General features: G+C 36.9%; 1 long non-coding RNA gene across 2 annotated transcripts; it reads right to left on the bottom strand.

Annotated features, from left to right (window-relative positions):
• Positions 1-554: 554 nt before the first annotated feature.
• LOC148184346 (uncharacterized) lies at positions 555-12,429 on the bottom strand. 2 transcript variants are annotated; one of them, XR_015772531.1, is made up of 3 exons: positions 11,621-12,429; positions 4,078-4,164; positions 555-2,486 (listed from the first exon to the last, which is right to left on the bottom strand). It is a non-coding gene; the product is annotated as an uncharacterized LOC148184346 (long non-coding RNA). The 2 variants fall into 2 exon arrangements; XR_015772532.1 differs by having other exon boundaries at positions 4,078-4,159.
• Positions 12,430-12,833: the final 404 nt, after the last annotated feature.

The following is a 12,833-nucleotide window of genomic DNA, read 5'->3' as shown; positions in this document are numbered from 1 at the left end:
CGCTGTCTGACACTAATAGGACTGGCAATTGCCTTCATCCATGTATGTGAACATAATTACTTATGGTTGCTGTCTGAAGTGCTGGCATAAACTAAGAATTTAAAAGTCTCAAATGCTTTTAAGTAAGCCGCCTGCCAGAAGAATCATGAGGGACATAAGCATACAAAATTTTTAGAGAAATAATTTAGACAGCAAAATGTTTCAGTCAGTTTTCCATATTTTCTTCCTACTAATCACAAATGGAAACTTTCCATTATTATCAGACAATTTTCTTATTGTATGTTTCTGTTTAACAATTTGTGCATAGAATTAGTCCACCACTGGTACAAAGCCAATGGCAGCTCTGTGCTTGGACATCCATGCACCAATGCCAACCACTGTACTAATACAGAGCATCAACACCACAGTTGATCCACAGAAGCCAGCCCAGCTCAGAATATACAAACCCTTATTCTCCCTAACAAGCCCTGCTAAGAAAAGTAATTACGTGAAGTAAAAGGCCACCAGAATGAAGTCACACGATGTTGAAGTTAGTGGGAACTTTTTGTGAGTTTTGATGTGCATTAGGATTTAAAAGTAACTGAAACAGTTTGCAAAGCCTAACTTCTCGTTCCTTTTATTATGGGTATGAGCAGGGGATACAAGGTCATATGAATGAGTTAGAAGAGAATTATTTATATACATGCAATGCAAAGTTATCTGCTGGAAGCATGTTGCCAAGCAGAATAAGTGTTGTATTAAAATTTGCAGGATTACACCTAGTATCTTTCATTTCTCTTTCATAGTCAAGTAAAAATTTCTCTTTATTATATAATGATGACATATTCTGAGAAATAATTACATTTTTAATTAATTATGACAAAGTTCATACATTGCAGGATTTAGAACAGGCTGATAGAGATTAAGAACTATGCTATTAGTTGACTTGTGTATTTCACACTGTAAAAACACATAACAAACATAGCAGTTAAAAAAATGATCCTGGGAATAAAGTTTTAAAATTTAATGCACAGACTGCTAATTTGGTGACTGCAAATAAAAAGAACATTCAATTATGCAGGCAAGTTGGACTCAGATGCGGTTGAACACCAAGCAATCAAGGTGCCTTTTACTTCCAAAAATGAGTAATTTTTGCACCATACTCAGTACAGCTACTCACAGCATTATCTTTAGCTTTGGTTGCAATAACGCACTGGAGTCTCTGCTCTGAGCTATGAGTTTGTGGCATAGTACAAGTGAGTCTTGGGCAGACTCATTACAAGGCCCAGCCATGACCTAACAACTCTGTTCTTATGTTGCAGGTAAACCTTCTTAAAAATTGCTAACGAAAGTTGTTGGAAAACTGCTTAAGACCAGATGCAACATGAAGGCATGTAAGTGTTCCGTTTGTATACTTTCCATGGATACACTAAGACAGCCAAGGTATTTACTTCTGGTTTACATTCTTTGTATATCTGGCATACCCAGTCTTGCAATTAAAATTGTGTGAAATTAAAATTTATTTCCCCCCAAATGTCTGTGCTAAAATTTCCTCCTCAACACCTCCCTTGATTACCCAGAAGTGTTGCACTGACCTAAATGGAAAATTACAAAAGCATCATTGTAGGAAAGAAATGTTGGAAAAGGTAGTAAATGCATAATCTTTTCCTCATGAAGATGATCTGGTTCCTCTTAACAGCAGAGTTGCATACTGCAAAATATGTTTGGGGTTTTTTTAGACTGAAACATCCCATTACTAGCAATTCATTCATTCATTAAGCACTGTGGAAACCATAACTCTACTTGTATGAATTACCCCCTTATGTATGCTAAATACGGACAACAGCTGCATTTAGCAGATTTCATTGATTGCTCAGTGCTCCCAAAGTGTAGAGAAGTGCTGTGTACATTTAGGCCTAAAGCGTTTACAGGCTTCTTTTCCTTATCAGCCAAGGGCAGTTAATCCCTGGAGGAGAGGAGGTACAATGTGTTTTCAGTTTGCTGTTCTCAGTATCCATCTTGATTGTCTTTCATTCTGGTCGATTCCTTCCTAAAGCAAACAACCGGTTGTCTGCTTCCTATTCCCCAGCAGCTCTGCTATTTCAGGCTGCTTGTCTGAATTTCCTTGAAGAATCTTCTTTTTTCCAGTCATACTTCAAAAGAGAATTATCAAGTGGGCATGGCTGTGTAATTAAAGATTACTCTTTCACTTAGCATCCTCATGTTTTTCCATATGCTAAATTTTTTTAAAAAACTCAGCTTCCTCTGTACTTGGAACAAAATCTTAATCTTCTCTGTCCTATATTTGTCTCCAGTTTCACGGAGACAAGTTTGAGGGAGCACACAGCTATGATGATTACTGAGGGAATGTCTGAGAAAGGAAGAAGTTTGAGATAATGGTTCTTCACACAAATACTGTTAGCAGAAGTCCAAGATGAGGTCCTGAGGGATACACTTCTGCTAGGAGGAGTGCTTTGAGGAAGAGGCTGAGACAATTTAAGCTGGGACTGTAGGAGATGGAAAAAATTGGGAAAGATTAGGAGAGAAGGAGAATACAGTGGTGAAATCACAGCAAGATGAAAAAGAAATAGCAAGTACAATTCAGTTCCTGAAAGAGAGGCATTTAGTGCTATTTGAGACACTCTATAGTACTTTAGATATCTCAATGGAACTGGCAGCTAAAATACAGAACACAAGTGAGCTTTCTTGGACTTACAAGGTAAAAATTCCAAGGACATTTCAAAGAAAAACAGATCCCTATGAGTATTTGATTGAGCTATTCCTGGCATATGTTGCAAGACACAGAAATTAGGGAGGAACAAGGAACGCTCTATAAGGAAAACACAAAAATTTAATCACAGAAAATGGTAAAAGCGAAGTAGAAAAAGGAAAACTTGGCAGGTCATATTAAAGAGAGGAAACATGCTGAAGAGTAGGAAGCACAGAAGCAAGGGCTCTCTGGGGTAATAGCAAACAAGCATAAAACTGCAGTGCTGCTTAAAAGCTCCACCAGTGAAGTACTGGTGGACACTCACTATACACAAATCAGGTTAAACTTTGACAATATCCATGTTCCACAAGCCCTCAAGTTCAGCACAGCTCTTATACTGTAATGTCAAAACCTCATCCACGGGTATATTGAATTAACATGTGGAGGTTCAAATGATACATTTTACTTAAAAGTAATACATTTACTATTTTCTAAATTAAAAGCTAAAACTAAGGGCATTCCATGAATGAAAAACAATGAACCTTTCTGAGTTCCTGTAGCACAACTGCCTGTTACAAGTACCCAAATATCTGGCCTCCTATCCTATATACTCAAGAATCTATGTACACCATCAGAAAAGTAACATAGTGTTGAGTGTCAAATACTTTAAAAAAGATTGATCTAAATTAATAATGTTATAGCCCCACACTCTGGTTGATATTTTGTTTTTTATTCACCTCTCAAACTTGGAAAAAAAATGATAAAATTAATTTTAAAAAAAGAAATATTACAAAGTGAAATAAAAAAGGGGAAGGCAGGGGAGACAGGGCAGGCAGCCCATTGCAATGTGCATTTTTCTTGTTTCAGGGAAGCTTACTTTGTGGTTAAACACAACTGTTTACCTTGACAATAGAGTCCAAAGGACTGAAGACATGAGATATAAATGTGTTGGGCTAGTGCTTCCCCTATTAACAAAGGATGGGATAGGTGACTTTGTTAGGGATGGCAGAATTCCTAACTTAGAATAAAATTAATTTTCATTTGCTGTTATAGAGACAGTACTGAATATTCAAGAATGTATTTTTCTTTTGTAATATCCATTTCCTTGTTTGTCTGACAGGAGACTTACAGGGATATAGGTGATAAATTTGGAATTTATTTCACACACTTTTTCTTCTGGAATATTGTTCACATATATTACATAATTTGAAGACTGCTTTGTAAGGCCTAAAATAATTCAAATATCCTGAAATTATAAAATACTATATTTCTAAAATCATCCTTCCCTTCTTTAGCATTATTCATCCCCACTCATTCCTGGAACAGTTTTGTATATCTTTCACTTTGAGCAACCTCACAAAAGATAAGATTTTTTTTAAGATGCGTACCTCACCGCAAAGTCTCATCCTGAATTCATCCGTTCTGATCATGGACACTCGAGAAAATTGGTGTGGCTGCTTCATCCTGCAACTGAACTTCAGAAAGAGCATAAGTAGAGACCAAGAGCTGGAAGATAGCAGGTCAGCCATTGAAGCACATACTTTGCTTATATCTGAATCCATCTTTCTTGCCAGTTGGTAAGAGTGAGCAAATCAAGGACCATAAAGTTCTTTATCCAGTAGAAGGAGAAAGGAAGAAAGAGGGTGGAAAGGAAGCAGCTTCATCCTCTTGCCCTAGATCTATTGGGCATGACTTCAGACAGTGGGCTGTTTTTTCAAGCTGTAAGCAAGAACTGAATTGATATGTTCAGATCCAAGCTCAAACTGAATATTTTTCCCCATCACTTGCATTTGCATGTTCAGTTCAGATCCTGATTTAGTTTGATTGATAAAGAGCTTGAAAAACATGCTATTTAATAAAAACTCTGCCTGGATAGACTGAAAAAATAAAGAAAGATGGCAAATAATTCAGTCTAATGGACTTTGTTATTGCCAAATAGAATCAATGAAATCTGTAAATATTTCATGGGAACCAGGGATGTATTCAAGATGGGAGACATTCTAAGGGCTTACTTTCAGTGGCCCCAAATTGCCCATTTTAGGGTTTAAGTCTATACAAAATGCTGATGTACTGGAAGGAAAAAATAGAATTACTGCAACCCCTCACCACGTAACCAAAATTCTGCAATATTTTGTATTACATAAATTGTTCTGTATAAAGCACTTTAGCCAGCAAGATACTGAATTAAGCATCAAACTAGCCTGGTGATGGTTAGATGTGCAAACTTGACTTCAAGTGTTGTTGTGTACCTTTGCCCCTTTTTCTTTCACTGCTAATGAGCTGCAGCACAAACAAAGTGTTACACAGTATCCTGACTAAAGGAGAGTCCCAGTTCCTATAAGATCTGTGAATGCAGGAACAAAAATATTAAGAAAGGGTATCCGTAGCATGCAACCGTATGATCCTAGTTTATCCTATGAGCCTACTCTGTTAGACAGCAAACAACAGTTCCTGAGAGCCCTCTAGGGCTCTTTACTGCTAGGCAAATGTTACACATGTTTAATGAAGTCTGGTGCCTATTGCTCAGCAAGATAATGACCTCTCAAGGGAAATGTACACATGTTTGGAGAGACCTCATGGGCCTGAAATGAAGCAAAACTAAAGTAAAATAAGAAAAATTCAGTTTGGCTGTTGACTTTCTACTGTACTTCTCACAGAAGAGGGAAAGCAAGAAGAAAGATACAGCAATGTAGTTTCTACTTCAGAACAACTGAGAACCACCCACAGATCACTGTAGCATACAGCCCTTTTTCTACATGTGACTAGAACCATCAGTGCCCAGCCTGGGAACATGGTTTGTGTTCTCCCCTAAGAAATTAAAGGAACATTAATTTTTGATGAATTAAAGTATCTTTCTAAATAATCCAAACTCTTGTTTTAAAGGCTTTTTTTTTTTAACACCAGACTGTAAATTCAGCAATATTCCTGTAAGCATGTCACTCTGTAGAGAGCAGTAGCTGAATATCTAGGACAAAGAACTAATTAGTCCATATTTTTTAAAAAAATATTTGCTGTCTACCATTTAAACCATCTTTCTGGAAACACATTTCTCAGGGAAGGAATTGAAATTACAGGAAGTGTATCCCTAAGAATATAAAACCTTCCTCAAAGAGGAAGGATAAATTTCTTTTGATTTATAAAAAACCTTATTTTCAGTGCTATTTTATATTTGAAGTACTAAGCATAAAATTAAGGAAAGATATCTTTAAAGGTTTTTCAGGGCTCCAGAAACAATAGTGTTCAACTAATGTACAATAGTTCATTTCAAATAACAAGGCCAATGATTTATTTTATGGTATATGGTAAGTGTTCCTAAACTTAAACAGTTTAAAGCATTGCTGTTAGTTTTCCAGAGGGTATAAAGCCCATACATTAACAGTGGCATAAACAGAATAGTGTGAGGTTGAAGAAAAAGGGCTTGAATATTAAAGCTGTCACTCCAGGTGAAGATGGATGCTATTTTTGAATCTTCCTTTTAAATTGTGCTTAGAGCAATAATGCATTCATTAACAGACTCCACGGGTACTTCTACAAGGTAAAACTCATTCAGTATGCAGTGGTACAGAGGCTAGGTACTTTCTAAGATACTTTTACATAACTTAGAAAACAAAGCATATTTCAATAAATAATAGAATCTTTAGCAAAGCTCAGAGGAGCTATTATCCAACACCTCATTATGTATCATGCCTTCTTATTCTAACAGCAATTAGGCACCAGGGAGGAAAGAGATCTAATACCAGGAAAAACAACTAAATTAGAGATGCCATAGACTTGTTTTGTTCCAGTTATATCCCTGAAAATGAATCTGGTATGATGTAAACAAGAAACTGCTAGAACAGGTGAGAACTCTGCTTATTTATTTGATATTGGTGTTTATAGATTTGCATAATCCCACTCTTCATGGAGTGCAATTTATATGCTGTGATTTGCAAATCACTTATAGTTAACTTCTGCTTTTTTTCAAGGCCAGGGTTCTACAACTTTAAAGTTTAAAAATTAGAAAAAATTTCATGCTCACACCATGACTTTCAGCAATGCATTACCCCACAAAATGCATATTCTCACCCTTAACACCCACAGCACTATGAAATTTAAACAGGGGCTACTAATGTTTGCTTGGAAAAAGTATCTATTTCATTTTTTACCTTAGAGAAAGATTGTGATGTTTGGCTTTCCAATATGTATAAGCAGAAATAAACAGCTCTGGTAATTTTAATATGCCTTTGAAGCACAGAGCTAATCACTACTCTGAAGTTCACAAACTAGAAGCAAAAAACCCCAAACATCTCTTTTGCCATCTGAATTGGCAGATATCACATGTAGGGGGTTTTGTATTTCCTTGCCATTCATTATTGGAAATCTCTTAACATCAGCCTTCAGGAGTACTTTTGTCACTATCTGTGAAGCAAGAACCCTGATTTTCTTTCCATATTCAACATACAATAGATAACAGAGATGGTACTACAAATAGAAAACGCAAGTCCTTGAGCTTCATTAAATTAGTGATTATTTGACTACAAGACCTAACATGAACATTTTCTAAAATACTATGTCCATTCTAAGTTCATTTGTTTTGCAAAAACAAACCAACAAATCAATACCTTTAGATATATTGCTTCTATGTACCTATGTGCTTATATCTAAGTCTTATCACAGCTAGCCTCAAAAATTTCAGAAGATACCACTTCCCTTATACTGCAAGGACAGGATAGCCTTAGAATTCTTTCTATTTGCAAACAATTTCTAGGAAAGGATTTTTATTTGTATGTATACATATATATATAATGTGTTGGATCATTCAAAATAATTATTTATTACTATTGAATTGAATCTGGGAAGAAAATGTAACATTTAGTTAGCAATAGTAAAAATAACCTTTTTCCACTACCTTTAAAGTATTAACTACTGAGTAGTACAACAATTATGCTCATAACTTGAATTCTCTTTTCAGGGTTTCCATAGGGTATTACAGTATTTTTCAAAAATATAAATCTATTCCTAACTCTGCTTGGAAATACTTTCATTATAAGGCATGCTGCTACCAAGAAGAAAAATTACACAGATAATCTGTGTCAAAGCTATTTCCTTCTTGGAGCTAAGACACTTGGCAGTCCCTACATTGCCAAATAAAATCACTTACATTACCCCACAGGTACAGAATTGTGCAAGGGGAAGAAACTTCCAAGGAATGCCTCACAAAGTCTGCATTAGAAAACCCATTTCCAGTGTTAAAAGTTTGTACCATTTTGGGGGCTTTGTGTGGAGCATGCACTGATATAACTTACAGATTATTTTGAAGATGAGAATTCATGGAATAGTGAAGGTGGTGGCCTGAGTTCTCTCACAGCTGAGCATATCATGGTTATATATAAGAAGCTGGTGCAGAGTTCCCCTCCAGACTTGGGAAGTACTAAAAACCGGAACTAAGATTGTGCCCATAGTTCTAATCTGTTACCAGAGAGTTTTTCTTCCTATTTTCTATACTCATTCCCTGAAACTAATGAGGTTTGTCCTGACATTTATTATAGCTCTTGATTTAGAGCCATTACCACAGTTATTTTCAAGGCTTTGTCAGCACTGTTGTTGCAAACTCCAAGCTACATTTATATTGAACCAAAACCCAGCACTTAGATTCTTTCCTTATTTTTCACTTGCACCCTGAGTTGCAGCTCTGTGCAAATGGGTACCCACCCATCAAGTTGTCATTGCAGAGTGATGGATATTAACTGAGGATTTAGCTGCAAGGCATATCTTCAAACCAAGGCATAAAAGAGCACAGGTTTTGTTTTAAAAGGTGTACTGCTCAATTAGGCATTCTTCAACAAGATTGATTAATTAATTTTCCTAAGTGAGATATTAAAGTATGACAAAATTAGGTAATTTTTCTCCTCCTTATGTGTTTGCTTTTCCTGTTTCCAAATTTTAACAGTTTTGAAGATAGTTGTTCTCAACTCTCTTTTGTTTCCTCAGGTTATTTCTTTTATGAAAATGATAAACCTAAAATATGAACTTTTCCCAGCCTGAACTTTTCACTGGATTACTGTTTTTTACCAGCTGAATTTTCAGGAGAAATTTTGTCCTTCCTGTATCAGTGTTTTCAAACCAACTAGCTGTGGACCATGCTTATAGGGCACAAGCTACAGCCAACTTGCCAATGCTGGGACTGAGGACTGATCTTTGGTATAGCATCTCCTCTTATGAATTTTCTTCATCCAGAGAGATGAGAATTAAATATTAACTTCACAATGAGTTGGTATCTCTATGCTATATCCTCAGACAAGAAATTAAGCTGCATCAGCTACCCTACAACTGCTGTGACTCTATTTCCAGCCATGGCAGGCAGTGGCTGACCTCATCCTGTGTGCCTCATTAACTCAGGAGATGACCTGATGTTTCAGCTGGGCTCCAGAGTGCCACCGTTGAGGACTCATAGGTTATGCATTTGATCAGAAGGCAATTCAGCTGGAAACAACCATCACAGTTTGTAGCCCTTAGATGTCACTGAATCAGGATTATAGCCAAATTTAAAGAGGCTACTGGAAAGAAACGTGAAAAAAAGAAAATCCCTCTAAGAAGTGAGTACATCAAACCATGGTCTCTTACGGTTCTGTGCATCTCCAGCCTTTCCCATGCCACCTTCCACAGACATCATGACATTATTACATGCCCACTGGCTCATGTAGGTTAAGCCTTAAGCTGCCCATGGGCTGCCAGACAGAAGTTGCCAGCCTTTTTCTCAGTAATGGAGATCGCTCTCCTCTATTTAGGAGTCATAACCAGATTTTTAAGAACTTGGACATGCTCAGGATCTCAGTTCTTCTCAGAAATGTGAGCCTTGGTCAAAAATTTGAAAAACTACTAGGAAGGAAGAGAACATATAGAAAAGACAGCTGGTTTTTTTCTTCTTTAGGAAAGAAGGCTGAAAATGTTTCAGTTACTATATATCTTACCTATGTATGTTCCAAAAAATAGAAAAATTAGTGGATTTTGAACTATAACTATACTTTTCCATGTTACATGGACCATCAAGTTTCAATCACCAACACACCAATGACGTCACTGAGATTTTACTTTTATACAGTGGGAACAGAATCCAGACAAGACTAGACAAATACATCAAAAAACAATAGGACATTTTGCTTAGGTGTATGTTTGGCTTTGATTACACTAGAGTGGTAGACTCTGTGAAGAAACAAATGGACTCTAACACAATATTCTTGGCTATACCAATATCAAAAATTGAGAGCCTGATTGTGAAAAAACTTGGCATACTACATCAAATGTGACAAGCAATGTATTAAACAAATAGACTAGTCACAAGTTTACTGTGCTGAGCTATGGAAATAGGTCACACTGTACTTTTGTGTAATTTTTAAAAGGAACTCTGATCATGTCTCCCACTCTCCTTCATTTCTTCTGTCACCAACACTTATCTCTTTGATGTCTAATTGCAAATTGTCTGTTTAATGCAATTATGCTAGTACCCACTACACCAAAGCTCTATTTCATGAAACCAAATTGGTCATTACTGGTCTGAAGTTACAATTCTTGATTCAGTTCTCAACAGAGATGTTATAAATCCTCAGGTAACACGAAACCTCGTAGGTCACACACAGCCCTTCTGAAAAAGCAATTCATAAACTTGCAGTCCCTGTGAGAGTCTAGTTACTGCAAACAATTCAGAGAAGAAGGCAACAATAAAAACTGGCATACCATCCAAAAGAAGGTGAATGACACAGGGGTGTTAGTACAGGGAACCGCACAGGAAACACTGCAATCATCTATGTCAATTTGAAGAGGATGTAGGTTACTATCAAATGTTACATGTTGTTGGAGTCAGAGCCACAGAGAGTGTGCCCTTATCTCTGATACCTGGCTCTGACATCCAAGAAAGCACTGAATTTCATATAACATAATGAAAACAACTGTTGAAGTTAAATAGAAAAACTAGGAGTGCAAGTGTGTAAATTAGAGTTTTCTTAAGCCACTGGGTGAGAAACATCAAACAACAATAGGACATTTTGCTTAGGTGTATGTTTGGCTTTGATTAAAGGTTTAAGCTAGTTTAAGAAATAAGAGGCAAGATGAAGGATTTAGGGTATTGTCTCGTGTCCTTCTTTCTTCTCCTAGAGGTTTTTGGGTTGTAGTAGGTGATTAGATAAAGAATGCTGCAGTGCAGCACACAGGTGTTAGGTCATTGGGTCACTAAGAAAAATAATTTACTTGGCATTTGTTAATTGGGTTAACAGACATATAAAAGACCTTGAAGAAGATCTTTGTTAGCCATTTTGCACCTTTCTACCTTAGTCTACCCAGCTCCTTGTACCTTGTATGCATGTAATGAAGATACAAGAATAAACAACCAAGTCCAAACAAGAGAAAACTGCCTCTCTCTCATCAGTGTCAGTTCAAGGGGGAAAAGAACCCAACCACAAATGTCCAGTCAAGACAGTGTATAATACTAACAAGAAGGTAAAAACAATGACAAAGAAAAGTACAACAGGAGAAAGTTTTTTCAGTGAATATGAAGTCACAATGAACATAAGAATTGGTAAAGTCATCACTGCAATGCAGTTACCGAAGAGAAAATCAAATAAGTGAAGAAATTGCCTTTTAGAAATGTTTCTATGCTTTTATTACAGAATCAGCACTAACTGAGATTTAAATCTCAGGGGTTTTTTCACATTTATTGCTATGTAAATTGCTAATGTTCCAACTGGAAAAAAACTCCAGTCCTTAGTGCAGGTGAAGGAGGAGAAAGCAGAACATTTTTTTTAAAAATAGGAACTTTTCTATTGCACCAAGCTCTGGAACAAAATCTCACCACTGGGGCTCATGGTAAACTGTTACAGCTACCAACATAATTGAAAAGGTTTATCTTCCTACAAAGGAGACAACTTTCACTGAACTATTCTAAAGCACACTTCTTACCATTTTTTCCCAAGTTCCTCTTGGCTGCCATCCAGCAGATCATATATAGGTGCCATACTGTAGTATGCACTGGACTTTAAAGCCTTTTCTGCAGGAACTAGTGGCACGTATACTTTTACCGTTGCATCATGCCATTAAAAGCAAAATACACTTTGGTGCGTAGTAGTAGACTGGCACATATCTTCGATGGGAAAAACATTACTGCAGGATTATTTATAAGATCCATTCAGTTCCTCAGAGATGCACCTGGTATTGGCCTCACATAATTACTTCAATCTCTATTTTTGCTTCTAGAATACAAGTTGCATTCATAGTTGTAATGCACCATGCTAAACATTACATGGTACAGAATCTGCAGTAGGGAATACACATTTTCTCATAATATGCTCTTGAGATTTGAGCTATCAGTATGGATACAGAGAATTCCTGTTGGCTTCACAAATTTTTGTGGTTCCCTTTTGGTTTACTGAGTCACACTAGACAATAAAGAGAAACTGTCTCCACTTATAGTCAAAGAATTATGCTTTACAATCATAGAAAGTAATAATATTAGGATTTGAATGTGAATCCAGTTTAAGCTTAACAGAGGACAGACAACTGACACTGAGAACAGCTTCAAGCATCAGCCCTTTGTTATCTAAAAGCTCGCATATCTTTCCTTTGTAACCTTGCCATGGGCAGCTCCACGCAGCATTGGCTCTTTCTTTCCTTCTTCTCCTTTTGCAGGACTAGCTAACTCCTTCCTGTCCCTTGTATGACATCTTACCCTTTCTGTCCCTCACAAAACCACCTGACCCTTCCTCCTCCCAGCACAGCCAGCAGACTCCAACTAGCTCTCGGCCAGCTAACCAACTCTTTTATAACTCACATCCTTATTGGACACAGCTGTGAGGACAAGGCTGCTCCCACTCTTTGGTAATTAACACAGCTGAAATTTATCAAGGACAAGATTGCCTTCAGCACTATCTCTATCTGTCCTCCCACATAAGCTAAATAATCAAATTTAAAAGAAGACTCTGAAAATTTGAACATAGCTCTAATGATATTGTAATAATAGTGTGTGAACTCCAAAACAGCTGAAGTCTCCTGAGTTTATCTATGTGCATACATCAGACCAAATGTAAGAAAGAAATGACGGTGGTTAAACACTGGCACAGGCTGCCCAGAGAGGTGGTGAATATCCCATCCTTGGAAACATTCAAGGTCAGGGCTC

Source organism: Pseudopodoces humilis, chromosome 5 (genome assembly GCF_049639895.1).
Source record: "Pseudopodoces humilis isolate 2021_Gansu_Grassland_sample_001 chromosome 5, ASM4963989v1, whole genome shotgun sequence".
NCBI lineage: Eukaryota > Metazoa > Chordata > Aves > Passeriformes > Paridae > Pseudopodoces > Pseudopodoces humilis.
Note: the sequence above shows the minus strand (reverse complement) of the source record. Positions and strands in the feature narration are given on the sequence as shown.